A 12,362-nucleotide genomic window follows, 5' to 3' on the forward strand; every position below is an offset into this window, starting at 1 on the left:
GTGTGCTGGGCAGCCCCACTGGGTGTTTGCTGCTGGTGATGCAGGGTGTGGGTGACATGCATGGCAACCAGGCAGGTGGCAATTGGCAGACATGCAGCCCAGTCACCTTCTCTTCCCTGCCTCGAGTTTAATTTTCTGCTGGGTCTTGCCCACACCTGGTCGGTCTTAAAAATCTTTAGACGTTTATTTTCAGGCTGGCACTGTGGTGTAGCTGGTTGAGCCACTGCCTGTGGCACTGATATCCCATGTGGGTACCAGTTTGTGCCCCAGCTGCTCCACTTCTGACCCAGCTCCTTGCTAGTATGCTGGGAAAGCAATGGAAGGTGGTCCAAGTGCTTGGGTCCCTGTGGGAGACTTGGAGGAAGCTCCTGGCTTTTGACTTCTGGCTCCAGCCTGGTCTGGCTCTGGCCGTTGGAGCCATTTGGGGAGTGAACCAGCAGATGGAAGAGTTCTCTCTCTCTGTTCTTTCTCTTTGTAACTCTGCTTTTCAAATAAAATAAATCTTAAAAAAAGAAATTTACTTTCATTTCTCTGAAAGGCAGAAAGACAGAGAGAGAGAGACAAAGATTATCCATAGATTGTTTTAACTCCCAGAGGGCCAAAGGCCTGCAACAGCCAGGGCCAGGACAGGCCAAAGCCAGAACTCAATTCAGGCCTCTCGCATGGGTCACAGGGATCCAAGTACGTGAGCCATCACTCAGGACCTCCCAAGATGTGCACTGGCAGGAAGCTGGAATCCAGAGCAGAGCTGAGCCTGAAGGTGAAATGCAGGGGTCCCAGGCATTTAATGGCTGAGCCAGATGCTGGCCCCTGATGTGTCCCTGTGTTGTGTTGCTTTGCTCGGCTTGTCTCTAGTTAGGCCTAGGATGCCTGGGGCCTGTGTTACTCTCCTCCTTTTTATGGACAGGGGAAGTAAAGGCAAAAGAGGTGACTGACTAAGGTCACATGGCAGGTGGGCGGGGAACCAGTAGGAGGACCAAAGTCTCCTGATTCTCAGCTTTGGTGTAGTCACCCTTAGGAGGCAGAAGCATGATAATCATGTAACACACAGCCCGGTGTAGCCATCTCAGAGCAACACAGTTAGGAGTGAAAAATTAAAACCAGCATTCTTTCTTTAGTTTCCTCCCAAGCTGCCATACATCTACATGTGGAATTAACTTAATGGAAACAAACCCTCTGCTTCCAGAATATACAAAGGGAATAATTCCTGGTTCTTTTGCTGTACAAAGCAAGGCTGCCAGTGGTGACAGATGACCACCAGCACTAGAAGCTGGGAACGTGCACCAGGCTCCTGTGTGGGGCCATGGCGACAGCAGCAGGTTTGCCTGTGGATATTAACGAGCATCTATTTCCATTCTTGCCTCAGCTTCACCTTGGGCCCGCCGAGCCTACTGAATGCCTGCTCTGTGGATTGAATGCTTCTCTGGTGCCTGCAACATTTTCTTTGTGCCGCTGGTAGAGTTATTTTCTATCTTAAAATTAGGAAGAGCTCCCACCCTAGAGCTCATTCCATGTGCCAGATGTGAGGCACTTGACATTCTTTTTCCATATGAAGTTGTCCCAGTGACCACAGGAGGGCTATCAGGGTGGGTGCTCTGATAATCTGATAATTTCACTGTGACATCCTCCATGCCTGAGAACCCAGAGCAGTGCTTGTCACTTAGCAGGTGCTGCACAAGTGTCAACCACGGTTCTCACCTCCTGGGGCCATCCTGAGAATGCAGGACACAGGTGGACAGTACTGGGCACCGAAGCGCTGGACCCAGGCTTGCTTTGGCAGTGGCGGTGTTTGGTGCACCCTCCTCTCTGCAGGACTGCATTTGTGGTCTCCGTGCCCGATGCCGCTAAACCTACTGGCACCCTGTGTCCTTTCCTGATCCTGCCCGACAGCTGGGAGACACTGAGGGTCCCGGCAGGGCCCCCACAGTGCTTTAACGTGTCTGTGCTCACCCTGAATAACCCCCCATTCTTCAGACACCAACCTCAGAGAAAGAAAAGTTTCTTGTTCTGTTTTCCCTCCTCCCGTCTTCCTTGCTATCCTGACCTATTTTACGACAAAAAATTATTTGTTTAATTTATTTGAAAGTCAGAGACAGAGAGGCTAAGGAAGACAGAGAGGGAGAGAAAGATCCCATCTGCTGGTTCACTCTTAGGGTGTGCATTAGCAGGGAGCTGGAGTCAGAAGTGGAGCTGGAACTCAAACTTGCAGGCGTCTCAAGTGTTTTTTTTTTTTTTAATAAAATTCTTTTTTCTTTACTTTTTAAATGTTGGTATATTTATTTGAAAGGCAAAGTGACAGAGGAATAGATCTTTCATCTTCTGGTTCATTTTCCAAATGCCCACAACAGCTGCAGCTGGGCCAGGTCAAAGCTGGGAGCCTGGACCTCCAACCGGATCTCCCACGTTGGTGGCAGGGACTCAAGTAATTGAGCCATTATCTGCTGCCTCCCAGAGGAAGCTGGATAGGGGAAGCCGATTAGCTGGGACTTGAACCAGGTGTTCCAGCATGGGATGTGGGTACTCCACAGGGAGGTTTAATCTGCTGCAGTACAATACCTACCCGCGGGTGACTTCTTAACCACTGTGCCCCACTCCTGCCCGACTTCTGCCCCTCCTGGCTTATTTTAACTCCTTTGCATGTTCAGTGTGCAGGGAGGGTTAGTGCTCTGAAGTATCGGGCCAGCCTTTATGGGCCCCTCAAGCTTTTACGGGACAAGCTCGTCCCCGTGTATACACATTCCCTCCAGAGAGATGAGGCGTTACACACCACCACATTTCAAGACCAGGATTGTCTACTGATTTAACCCTCCTACTTATAATTCACCTGCAACAAGTCTTCCTTTGTAGGCATGGGAAGATGCCAACTTTCACTCTTGCTTAAATAGTCCCAGATTCAGAAAAGTCTACTGTTTGTTTAAGCTTTCCAACAAATGTCCTGTGATCCACGTGTGTGAGGGTGTGCACACATGCAGACACGTGCACGTATGTAGCCACACCCCCACACACTGCTGGATGTCTTTTTTTCTTCAACAAGAAGTGCTGACTCCATGCCAGCGTGATTGAAGATTCATGCAGGGTTTGATCGGGCCGAGCTTCTTGGGCTGCGTCTTTTCCCACCGATGCTGGAGCTGAGCCCGGGTGCAGGGAGAAGCCGGCAAGCACAGCAGAGCTGAGCGGTCCCTGCTCGTCACCCAGTGCTACTCGGTGTTAAGATGCTGACACCACTTTTCTCAGGGGGAGAATGAGTGATGTGCGCACCACGGTTGACATCTGTTTCTCCTGTTCCCTCTGGCAGCACGTCCCTCTGTGGGATTTTGAGAAGCTGCTCTCTTCATTCTGTCTGGTAGCACAGAAATACAGAGAAGAAACAAACAGGAAGGACTGCCTGTGAGGCAGGGCCTGGTCTTGAATCTGGTGCCCGAGCTGTGTAGCTTGCCATGGCACTGTAGCCACAGAGAAGGCTCACTGGCCCTGCCCGCAGCTGTGCCTTAGCCATAAAGGCTTTGGTTGTTTGGCATCAGATGGTCCCTGAGCATGGCGCTGCCTGTGACTTGCACACATCACTTAAGGCACAGAGTTTCCTACAACATAAGCAGATTGTTTGGTGTCTGAGTGTGCTCATGCTGGCCTCCCAGGGTTCTGTGTGTGAGACCTGGAGCATCACTGACATTCTGGCCTTGTGGTTATCCCAGGATCTCGGTGCACCACACTCATGTAAAGAATTACACTTGAAAGAATGGCACCGTTTCACAGGCTTGCGGTCAGGGTTGGACAGCAGAGTGCCGGATGCTGTGTGGACGTGGTGCCCTTCCTAAGATGGGATGGGGAGCAGAGCCCATGGAGAAGTCAGGGAGAGAGTATATACACCGATCTTAGCAGGTACTGCTCAGGGGAGCACGCGGACAGCAGCTGCCTGGCTCTTGGTGTTTCGGTGATACCACTTAGCACTGAGCCCACGTTTGCCACCTGTTCCTCCCCTTCCTTTAGGGTGGTGGTTGGCAGGTGCCTCCTGCAGGTCAGCTACAGTCAGGGTTGATGTTCCTCACACGTCCCTTCTCCTCCATACACCACCGCCTCTCTGTCCCCTGCCCCTAGGGCTCTGTGGCCTCAGCCCCAGAGTTCATCTCTCCAGTGAAGCACTTCTGAGGAAGGAAAAGCCCTCTGGGCAGGCAAGGAGAGTGCTGTAGCTGGTTGTAACATGATGCATTCTCCCTCCTCTTTGTGCCTCACGGCCTCTTCTGATTCAGGACTTTTCCTGGGACTTTTTGCTCTCTGACATCTTGAATGCTTCTTGTCTTTGTTTTTGAGCTTGTGCCAGAATTTCCCAGCCGGGTTGGTGTCAGTCTCATTGTGCCTCTGCTCTGCCATCACCATCAACATCACTATTGTTGTTACCATTGCAGAGATACTGTACGGCGACTTCCTGAGCTGGAAGCTGGAAGAAAATCTCACCCAGTTTCCCCTGCAGCCTGGGCAGGCGGCCACCTTCACTGTCACCATGAAAGTGAGCCTGGATTTCTCCTGCCAGGAGGGTCTCCAGCAGGACCTGAGTGACAGTAAGCAGCTCCCTCGTTTCCGAGAGCTCACCCGCTCCCAGGTGTGCATTGTAGCCAGCTCTCCATGGTGCCTGCCACCGGCCATGTGACTCACCCATCTGAGACCTCTCCTACTTTGTTAGCAGCGTGGCTTACTGCAGGCACATTATAGAGACAATTTCTCAATTCCCACTCTTGACTGTCTTGTCCTGATTTGCTAGGTGGTCGTCCTAAGGGAGTGGAATGCTGTAATTTTCCCCCCAAGTGTGCCTGCTGTGTTGGTGGGACACACAGTGGTGATGATGGAGTTCTCCCATCTGGTGATGCCAGTAAGGAGACGGAGCTGGGGGCAATGGGAATTGTATCTGCTGCAGCACCAGGCCTGGCCATGTGGGGACGTGAGTTCACAGATTAGCTGTGTCAGGTTGTCACATGCTCTTCTGGAGGCCTTGGGCTTGTGTTAGTCAGCTCAGGCTGCTGTAACAAACCCCACAGCTGGCCTGGCCCAGCCACAGACATTGACTTTCTGCTGGTTCTCAGCATTGCAAGTCTGACCCAGGTGCTAGCATGGTTGGGTTCCTGGTGAGGGCGGCCATCTTCTTGCTGTGTTCTCATTGGGTGGAGTCAGATCAACTCTCTGGTATTTCTTCCCCTTCCCTTTTTTATTTTTTAAGATTTATTTATTTACTTGAGGGGCAGTTACGGGTGTGTGGTGAGGTAGAAACACACAGGGACGCATGTGCGCACACACACACACGCACAGAAACACACAGAGTGGGAGAGAAGAAAGATCTTCCATCTGCTGGTTCACTCCCCAAATAGCCACAATGGCTGGGACTGTGCCTGGCAGAAGTCAGGAACCTGGAACACCATCTAGGTTTCCAGTGTGTGTGTCAAGGGCCCAAGCTTGGGCCATGTCCTGCTCCTTTTCCAGGCACATTAGCAGAGAACTGGATCAGAAGTGGAGTAGCCAAGACATGAACTGGTGTTCACATGGGGTGCTGGGGACACAGGTGGTGACTTAACCCCCTGTGCTGCAACACCAGCCCCAGTAAGAACATTTCAATCCTGTGTTTTAAGGACTTTGGAGTCTTCATATACAGTACATGACTTTCATCTCCATGAATGTGATGTAAATGACAGACCCTCCTGTGGGTGTTTTGGGTCCGGGTATTCCTGAGTGTGTTGCAGCTCCCATTCCTTGTCCGTTCACCTGCCAAGGGGCATTCATGCGTTTCCGTTGTCTTGGCTGTGGTGAGCAGTGCTGCAGTGGACATGTGAGTGAAGACATGGCTCTGCCATATACATTATGTATTCCTGTATATACCACATACACACATTACATTCACACGTACATATCACATGCATGTACACAAACACATCACACATATACATGTCACATATGTCACATGCGTGTACACGCACACATTACGTGCATGTACATATACACCTTACATGCACATGTACATAAATCCAGATGTGGGCTGGTGGGGTCCTGGGAGAGTTTGAGTTGTTTTTAGCTTTTAGCGGTTCTCCATGCTTGTTTTCAACATGCTGCACTGACTGACATTCCCTTGAGAAGTGTGCTAACCCCTCTTTCTGCACCTGTGGCTTGGGTCTTTTGGGAATAGCCAGTCTAGTGGAGTGATATGCCATCTTATATGGTTTTATTTTTATTTATCGATTTTGAAGATTTGTATGTTTATTTGAAAGTTAGAGTTGGAAGAGAGAGTGAGGGACAGAGAGAGGGCCCTTTCATCTGCTGGTTTGCTCCCCAGAAGGCTGCAATGGCCAGAGCTGCCCCAGACCAAAGCCAGGAGCCAGGAGCCCCTGGATGCAGGGACCCAAACACGTGGTCCATCCTCCACTGCTTTTCCCAGGTCATTAGCAGAGAGCTGGATTGGAAGTGAAGGGAGTGGGACAAAATCCAGTGCCCGTGTGGGATGTCAGCGTCTCAGGTTGCAACTTACCCGCCTTGTCACAACACTGGCCTCTCTGTGTGGTTTTAATTTGCATTTCTCTGATACTTGGCGATGGTTACTTGTATGTATGTCTTCTTTCGAGAAATGTCCATTCAGGAGCTGTTTGTTCTCTTGTTACTGATTCATTTGAGTTCTTTGTATTAAGGTAGTAACCCCTCACCTGATAAATGATTTCAAGTATCCTCTCTCAGTGTGTGGGTCGGTTCTCTACTCTGTTACTTGTTTCCTTGCTTGGAGAAGGATTTTCTGGTATGCAATCTCACATGTCTATTTTTGCTTTTGTTGCCCACGCCTTTGAGGTCACATTGAAGAATTACTGCTCAGACCAATGCCATGGACATTTCCCTCTGCTTTTCTCTAGTCATTTTAGAGTTTTGGGTCTTATGTAGGAATTTATTTATTTATTTACTTATTGGGATATGTGTGTATGTATGTGTGAATGTGTACATATATCGATATCAAATCTCTAGCATAAACCACTATCACAGGCATTTAATTTTAATGTATTTTCATCTTATTTGAAAGGCAAAGGAGGCTGAGAGAGAGAAAAGAGAGAGAGAGAGAGGAGAAAGATCTCCCATTTTCTAGTTCACTCCCACAAAACCTTCATAATATGGAAAAGGCTTATGCTACTTCAAAAATCAGAATACAGATTTATAAAATACATTCAATTTTGTAAAATGTTTCTATTATTTATTTTGACAGGCAGAATTAGACAGTAAGAGAGGGGGAGACAGAGAGAAAGGTCTTACTTCCATTGCTTCACCCTCCAAATGGCTGCTATGGCCGGAGCTGCACCGATCTGAAGCCAGGAGCCAGGTGCTTCCTCCTGGTCTCCCATGTGGGTGCAGGGCCCACTGCCTACCCGGGCCACAGCAGAGAGCTGGACTGGAAGAGGAACAACCGAGACAGAATCCAGCACCCTAAACGGGACTAGAACCTGGGGTGCCGGTGCTGCAGGTAGATTAGCCAAGTGAGCTGCAGAGCTGGCCAATAAATTCAATTTTTAAAATCAATACAATTTTTTTAAAAGAATAAACAATACTAAATAAACACATAATGTTAATTGTGCCTGTCTATGCACAGTTAGGATGCAGGATGAGGAATTATTTTTTTCCTATCCACTTATATTTTTCAAGATTTATAAAAGGAACATACATAATTTGTAAGCTAAAATTTATCATTAAATTGCTTCAAAGTGTGGGCGGCATTGTGGTGCAGCAGGTTAAGCTGCAGCTTGGGACACCCACATCCCACACTGGAGAGTCTGGTTCAAGTCTCGGTTGCTCCATGATGCAGATCTGGTTTCCTGCTCACGTGCACCACGGGAGGCAGCAGGTGATGGCTCAAGTGCTTGTGTCCCTGCCGCCCACATGGAGACCCGCAAGGAACTCTGGGCTCCTAACTTTGGCCTGGCCCAGCCCTGGCTGTTGCAGGCATTTGTGGAGTGAACCGCTGGATGGAAGATTTCCCTCTCTTTTTTCTGTCACTCAGCGTCTTACATAAATAAACAAACAAAATTTTTAAATGCTTCAACTTGAATTTTCAAAAAGCTTTTACAAAGAAAACTTGGGATCTGCTGCCACCCTCCATCCGGGTACAGAACCCAGCACCATAAAAGGTCAGAGGCGGACAGAAACTGCAAGGTGCCTTTGAATGTCAGGGATTCCTAGACCTGAGATGACTGCGGCAGCAGCGACAGGCATCCAGGACTGTGCAAACTCGGGACACACACAGTCACTGCCATCCCTTCCCCACAGATCAGGAAGCCAAGGCTCAGAGACTCACCCCAGGTCAGGGGTCTGCCAATTCTCCCACCACGTGCCCAGATTACACTCCACTCCCCGCAGCACGCAGACACTGCCTAAGCAGCCATCATCCTGTAGGAAGACCCTCCCTGACACCACTCAGCGAGATTCCATCCCTTGAAGAGAAACAGCAGTCCTCTAACTCCTGGCTCTCACTCTGCCTGGGTTATTAAGCCTTCAGAAAAGACAGTGTCAAGTTGTTCAGCTCCACACAGACTGCCTGACTTACAGGGAAAGACAGCAGGTTCTGTGTCCCCAGTAGCGCACAACCCATGGAGAGATCAGCTAGCTAAGGGACGCTAGGAGCCAAATGAAATGATCTCATTGAGAACTCAGCCAGGTAATCCAAAGGAGAGGAGGAAGAATCTGCTGACTTCTTAACAGCAGGGGAGCTGGGGAAAGGAGTAGCCCAGAGCTTCTGCCCCGGCAGGAACAGCACCAACTACGTGACGGGCTCCAAGAACCAAAAATGCCCAGTAAACCAAATACATATTATGTAGATGGGGAAAGTATGAAAGCAGGCTAAAAAGATGGCTTGAAGCAAACCATGAGTGTCCTTGAGATAAAGCCAAGACTTCACAGGGTACATAAGGCCAGTTCCACAGGTCCCGAGCTAAGAAGAAGGTGCAAACTCTGCCTAGCCTGTGACAAGTAGGCTGGAAAGAGCCAAGCCAGTGGATGGGGAATTACATTGAGAGGGTGCTGCAGCTTGCAGAGCAGGAGGGACCTGAGATTTGAACCAGCCCCGTGACAGTGGAAAGGGGAAGAACTGGCCCAGGTAAGATCAGCTCATATGGACATAGGACACGCCAGGCAGGTGGGGCCCAGGTGAGATCAACTCACACGTGGACAGAGGACAAGCCAGGCAGGAGGGGCCAAGGTGAGATCAACTCACATGGACACAGGACACAGCAGGCACAGAGAGGGTGCAGGACAATTTGGGGAGACTTCCAAGACTAAGAAGCTGGTAGCACCCTTGACTCAAAACAGGAAATTCAGGAGGAAATGACAGAAAATTGAACAGAGGAGATAGTGAATTAGGCTCCCATTAAAAGCTAGGGGACCAGCCTATACTAGAGTCATAGTATCACAAGAAAAAGCACCACAGTGAAGAAACCAAATATCTCCAATATGCCAAATAACAAATGCAAAAACTGAGATAATAGAAACAAGGAAGTCACCATGACGCCCCCAAATGAAAAAGACACCCCAATTCAAGATTATGAAGATGATGAGATAGAAGAAATGCAAAAAGCAGATCTCAAAAAATTGATAAGAACATTAAGAAGTTCTCAAAAACAAATTCTTGAACTACAGAAATCCTTAATGGACAAGGTAGAAAATCTCTCTCGTGAAAATGAAATATTAAGGAGGAATCAAAATGAAACAAAACAACTAGTACAACAGGAAACTGTGATAGTGACGAGAAATCATAATGAAGTGAAGAATTCAATAGATCAAATGAAAAACACAATAGAGAGCCTTACAAACAGAATGGGTGAAGCAGAAGAGAGAATATCGGACTTAGAAGACAGAGAACAGGAAAGGATACAGTCAGACCAAAGAAAAGAAGAGGAAATTAGAAATCTAAAACATATTGTCAGGAATCTTCAGGATACTATTAAAAAACCCAACATTCGGGTTCTAGGAGTTCCTGAAGGCATCGAGAGGGAGAAAGGATTAGAAGGCCTTTTTAGTGAGATATTAGCAGAAAATTTCCCAGGTTTGGAGAAGGACAGAGACATCCTAGTACAGGAAGCTCACAGAACCCCTAATAAACACGACCAAAAGAGATCCTCACCACGACACGCTGTAATTAAACTCTCCACAGTGAAACATAAAGAAAAGATCCTAAAATGTGCAAGAGAGAAATGTCAGATTACTCTCAGAGGATCTCCAATCAGACTCACAGCTGACTTCTCATCAGAAACCCTACAAGCTAGGAGGGAATGGCGAGATATAGCCCAGGTACTAAGAGAGAACAACTGCCAGTCCAGAATATTATATCCTGCAAAGCTATCATTTGTGAATGAAGGTGAAATAAGGGCTTTTCATAGCAAACAGAAATTGAAAGTATTTGTTGCCACTCATCCAGCCCTGCAAAAGATGCTTAGAGATGTGTTACACACAGAAACACAGAAGCACGGTCATCAATATGAAAGAAGGTAAAGGAAGGAAACCTCACAGCAAAAGATCACAGGAAATTCAAAGCATATATTAGAACTTATCTTTGGCAAATGGCAGGGCAAAGTTACCACTTATCATTAGTCACATTGAACGTGAATGGCCTGAACTGTCCAGTTAAAAGACACTGATTGGCTGACTGGGTTAAGGAACAAAACCCATCTATTTGCTGCTTATAAGAAACGCATCTTTACAACAAAGATCCATACAGACTGAAAGTGAAAGGCTGGAAAAAGATATACCATGCCAACAGAAATGAAAAAAGAGCGGGCGTAGCCATCTTAATATTGGACAACATAAACTTTACCACAAAAACTGTTAAGAGTGACAAAGAGGGACACTATATAATGATTAAGGGATCAATACAACAAGAAGATATAACAATTATCAATGTATATGCACCTAACTACAGGGCACCGGTTTATCTAAAAGATTTGTTAACGGACTTAAAGGGAGACTTAGACCCCAATACAATAGTACTGGGGGACTTCAATACTCCACTCTCAGAAATAGACAGATCAACAGGACAGAAGATCAACAAGGATACAGTAGATTTAAACGACACTATAGCCCAAATGGATCTAACAGATATATACAGAACTTTCAGTCCTACAGCTAAAAGTTTACATTCTTCTCAGCAGTACATGGAACCTTCTCTAGGATTGACCACATACTAGGCCATAAAGCAAGTCTCAGCAAATTCAAAAGAATTAGAATCATACCATGCAGCTTCTCAGACCATAAAGGAATGAAGTTGGAAATTAGCAACTCAGGAATCCCTAGAGCATTTGCAAACACATGGAGATTGAACAACATGCCCCTAATGAACAATGGGTCACAGAAGAAATTAAAAGAGAAATCGACAATTTTCTGGAAGTAAATGAGGATAACAGCACAACATACCAAAACGTATGGGACGCAGCAAAAGCAGTGCTAAGAGGAAAGTTTATATCAATAGGTGCCTACATCAAGAAATTGGAAAGGCACCAAATAGATCAGCTTTCAATTCACCTCAAGGATCTAGAAAACCTACAGCAAACCAGACCCAAATCTAGTAGGAGAAGAGAAATAATTAAAATCAGAGAAGAAATCAACAGGATTGAATCCAAAAAAAATTACAAAAAATCAGCCAAACGAGGAGCTGTTTTTTTGAAAAAATAAACAAAATTGACACCCCATTGGCCCAACCAACTAAAAAAAGAAGAGAAAAGACCCAAATCAATAAAGTCAGAGATGAAAAAGGAAACGTACCAACAGACACCACAGAAATAAAAAGAATCATCAGAAAATACTACAAGGACTTGTATGCCAGCAAACAGGGAAACCTATCAGAAATGGATAGATTCCTGGACACATGCAACCTACCTAAATTGAACCAGGAAGACATCGAAAACCTAAACAGACCCATAACTGAGACAGAAATTGAAACAGTAATAAAGGCCCTCCCAACAAAGAAAAGTCCAGGACCAGATGGATTCACTGCTGAATTCTACCAGACATTTAAAGAACTAACTCCAATTCTTCTCAAACTATTCAGAACAATCGAAGAAGAGGGAGTCCTCCCAAATTCTTTCTATGAAGCCAGCATCACCTTAATTCCTAAGCCGGAAAAAGATGCAGCATTGAAAAAGAATTACAGACCAATATCCCTGATGAACATAGATGCAAAAGTCCTCCATAAAATTCTCGCCAATAGAATGCAACAACACATCAGAAAGATCATCCACCCAGACCAAGTGGGATTTATCCCTGGTATGCAGGGATGGTTTAATGTGCGCAAATCAATCAATGTGATACACCACATTAACAGACTGCAGAAGAAAAACCATATGATTATCTCAATAGACGCCGAG

At 46.7% G+C, this 12,362-nt stretch overlaps 1 long non-coding RNA gene across 1 annotated transcript in view; it reads left to right on the forward strand.

Annotated features, from left to right (window-relative positions):
• Positions 1–12,362, forward strand: part of LOC138844717 (uncharacterized) — a 164,641-nt gene that overhangs the window by 135,252 nt on the left and 17,027 nt on the right. The gene's annotated exons all lie outside the window — the stretch shown is intronic.

This window comes from Oryctolagus cuniculus, chromosome 12 (assembly GCF_964237555.1).
Source record: "Oryctolagus cuniculus chromosome 12, mOryCun1.1, whole genome shotgun sequence".
NCBI lineage: Eukaryota > Metazoa > Chordata > Mammalia > Lagomorpha > Leporidae > Oryctolagus > Oryctolagus cuniculus.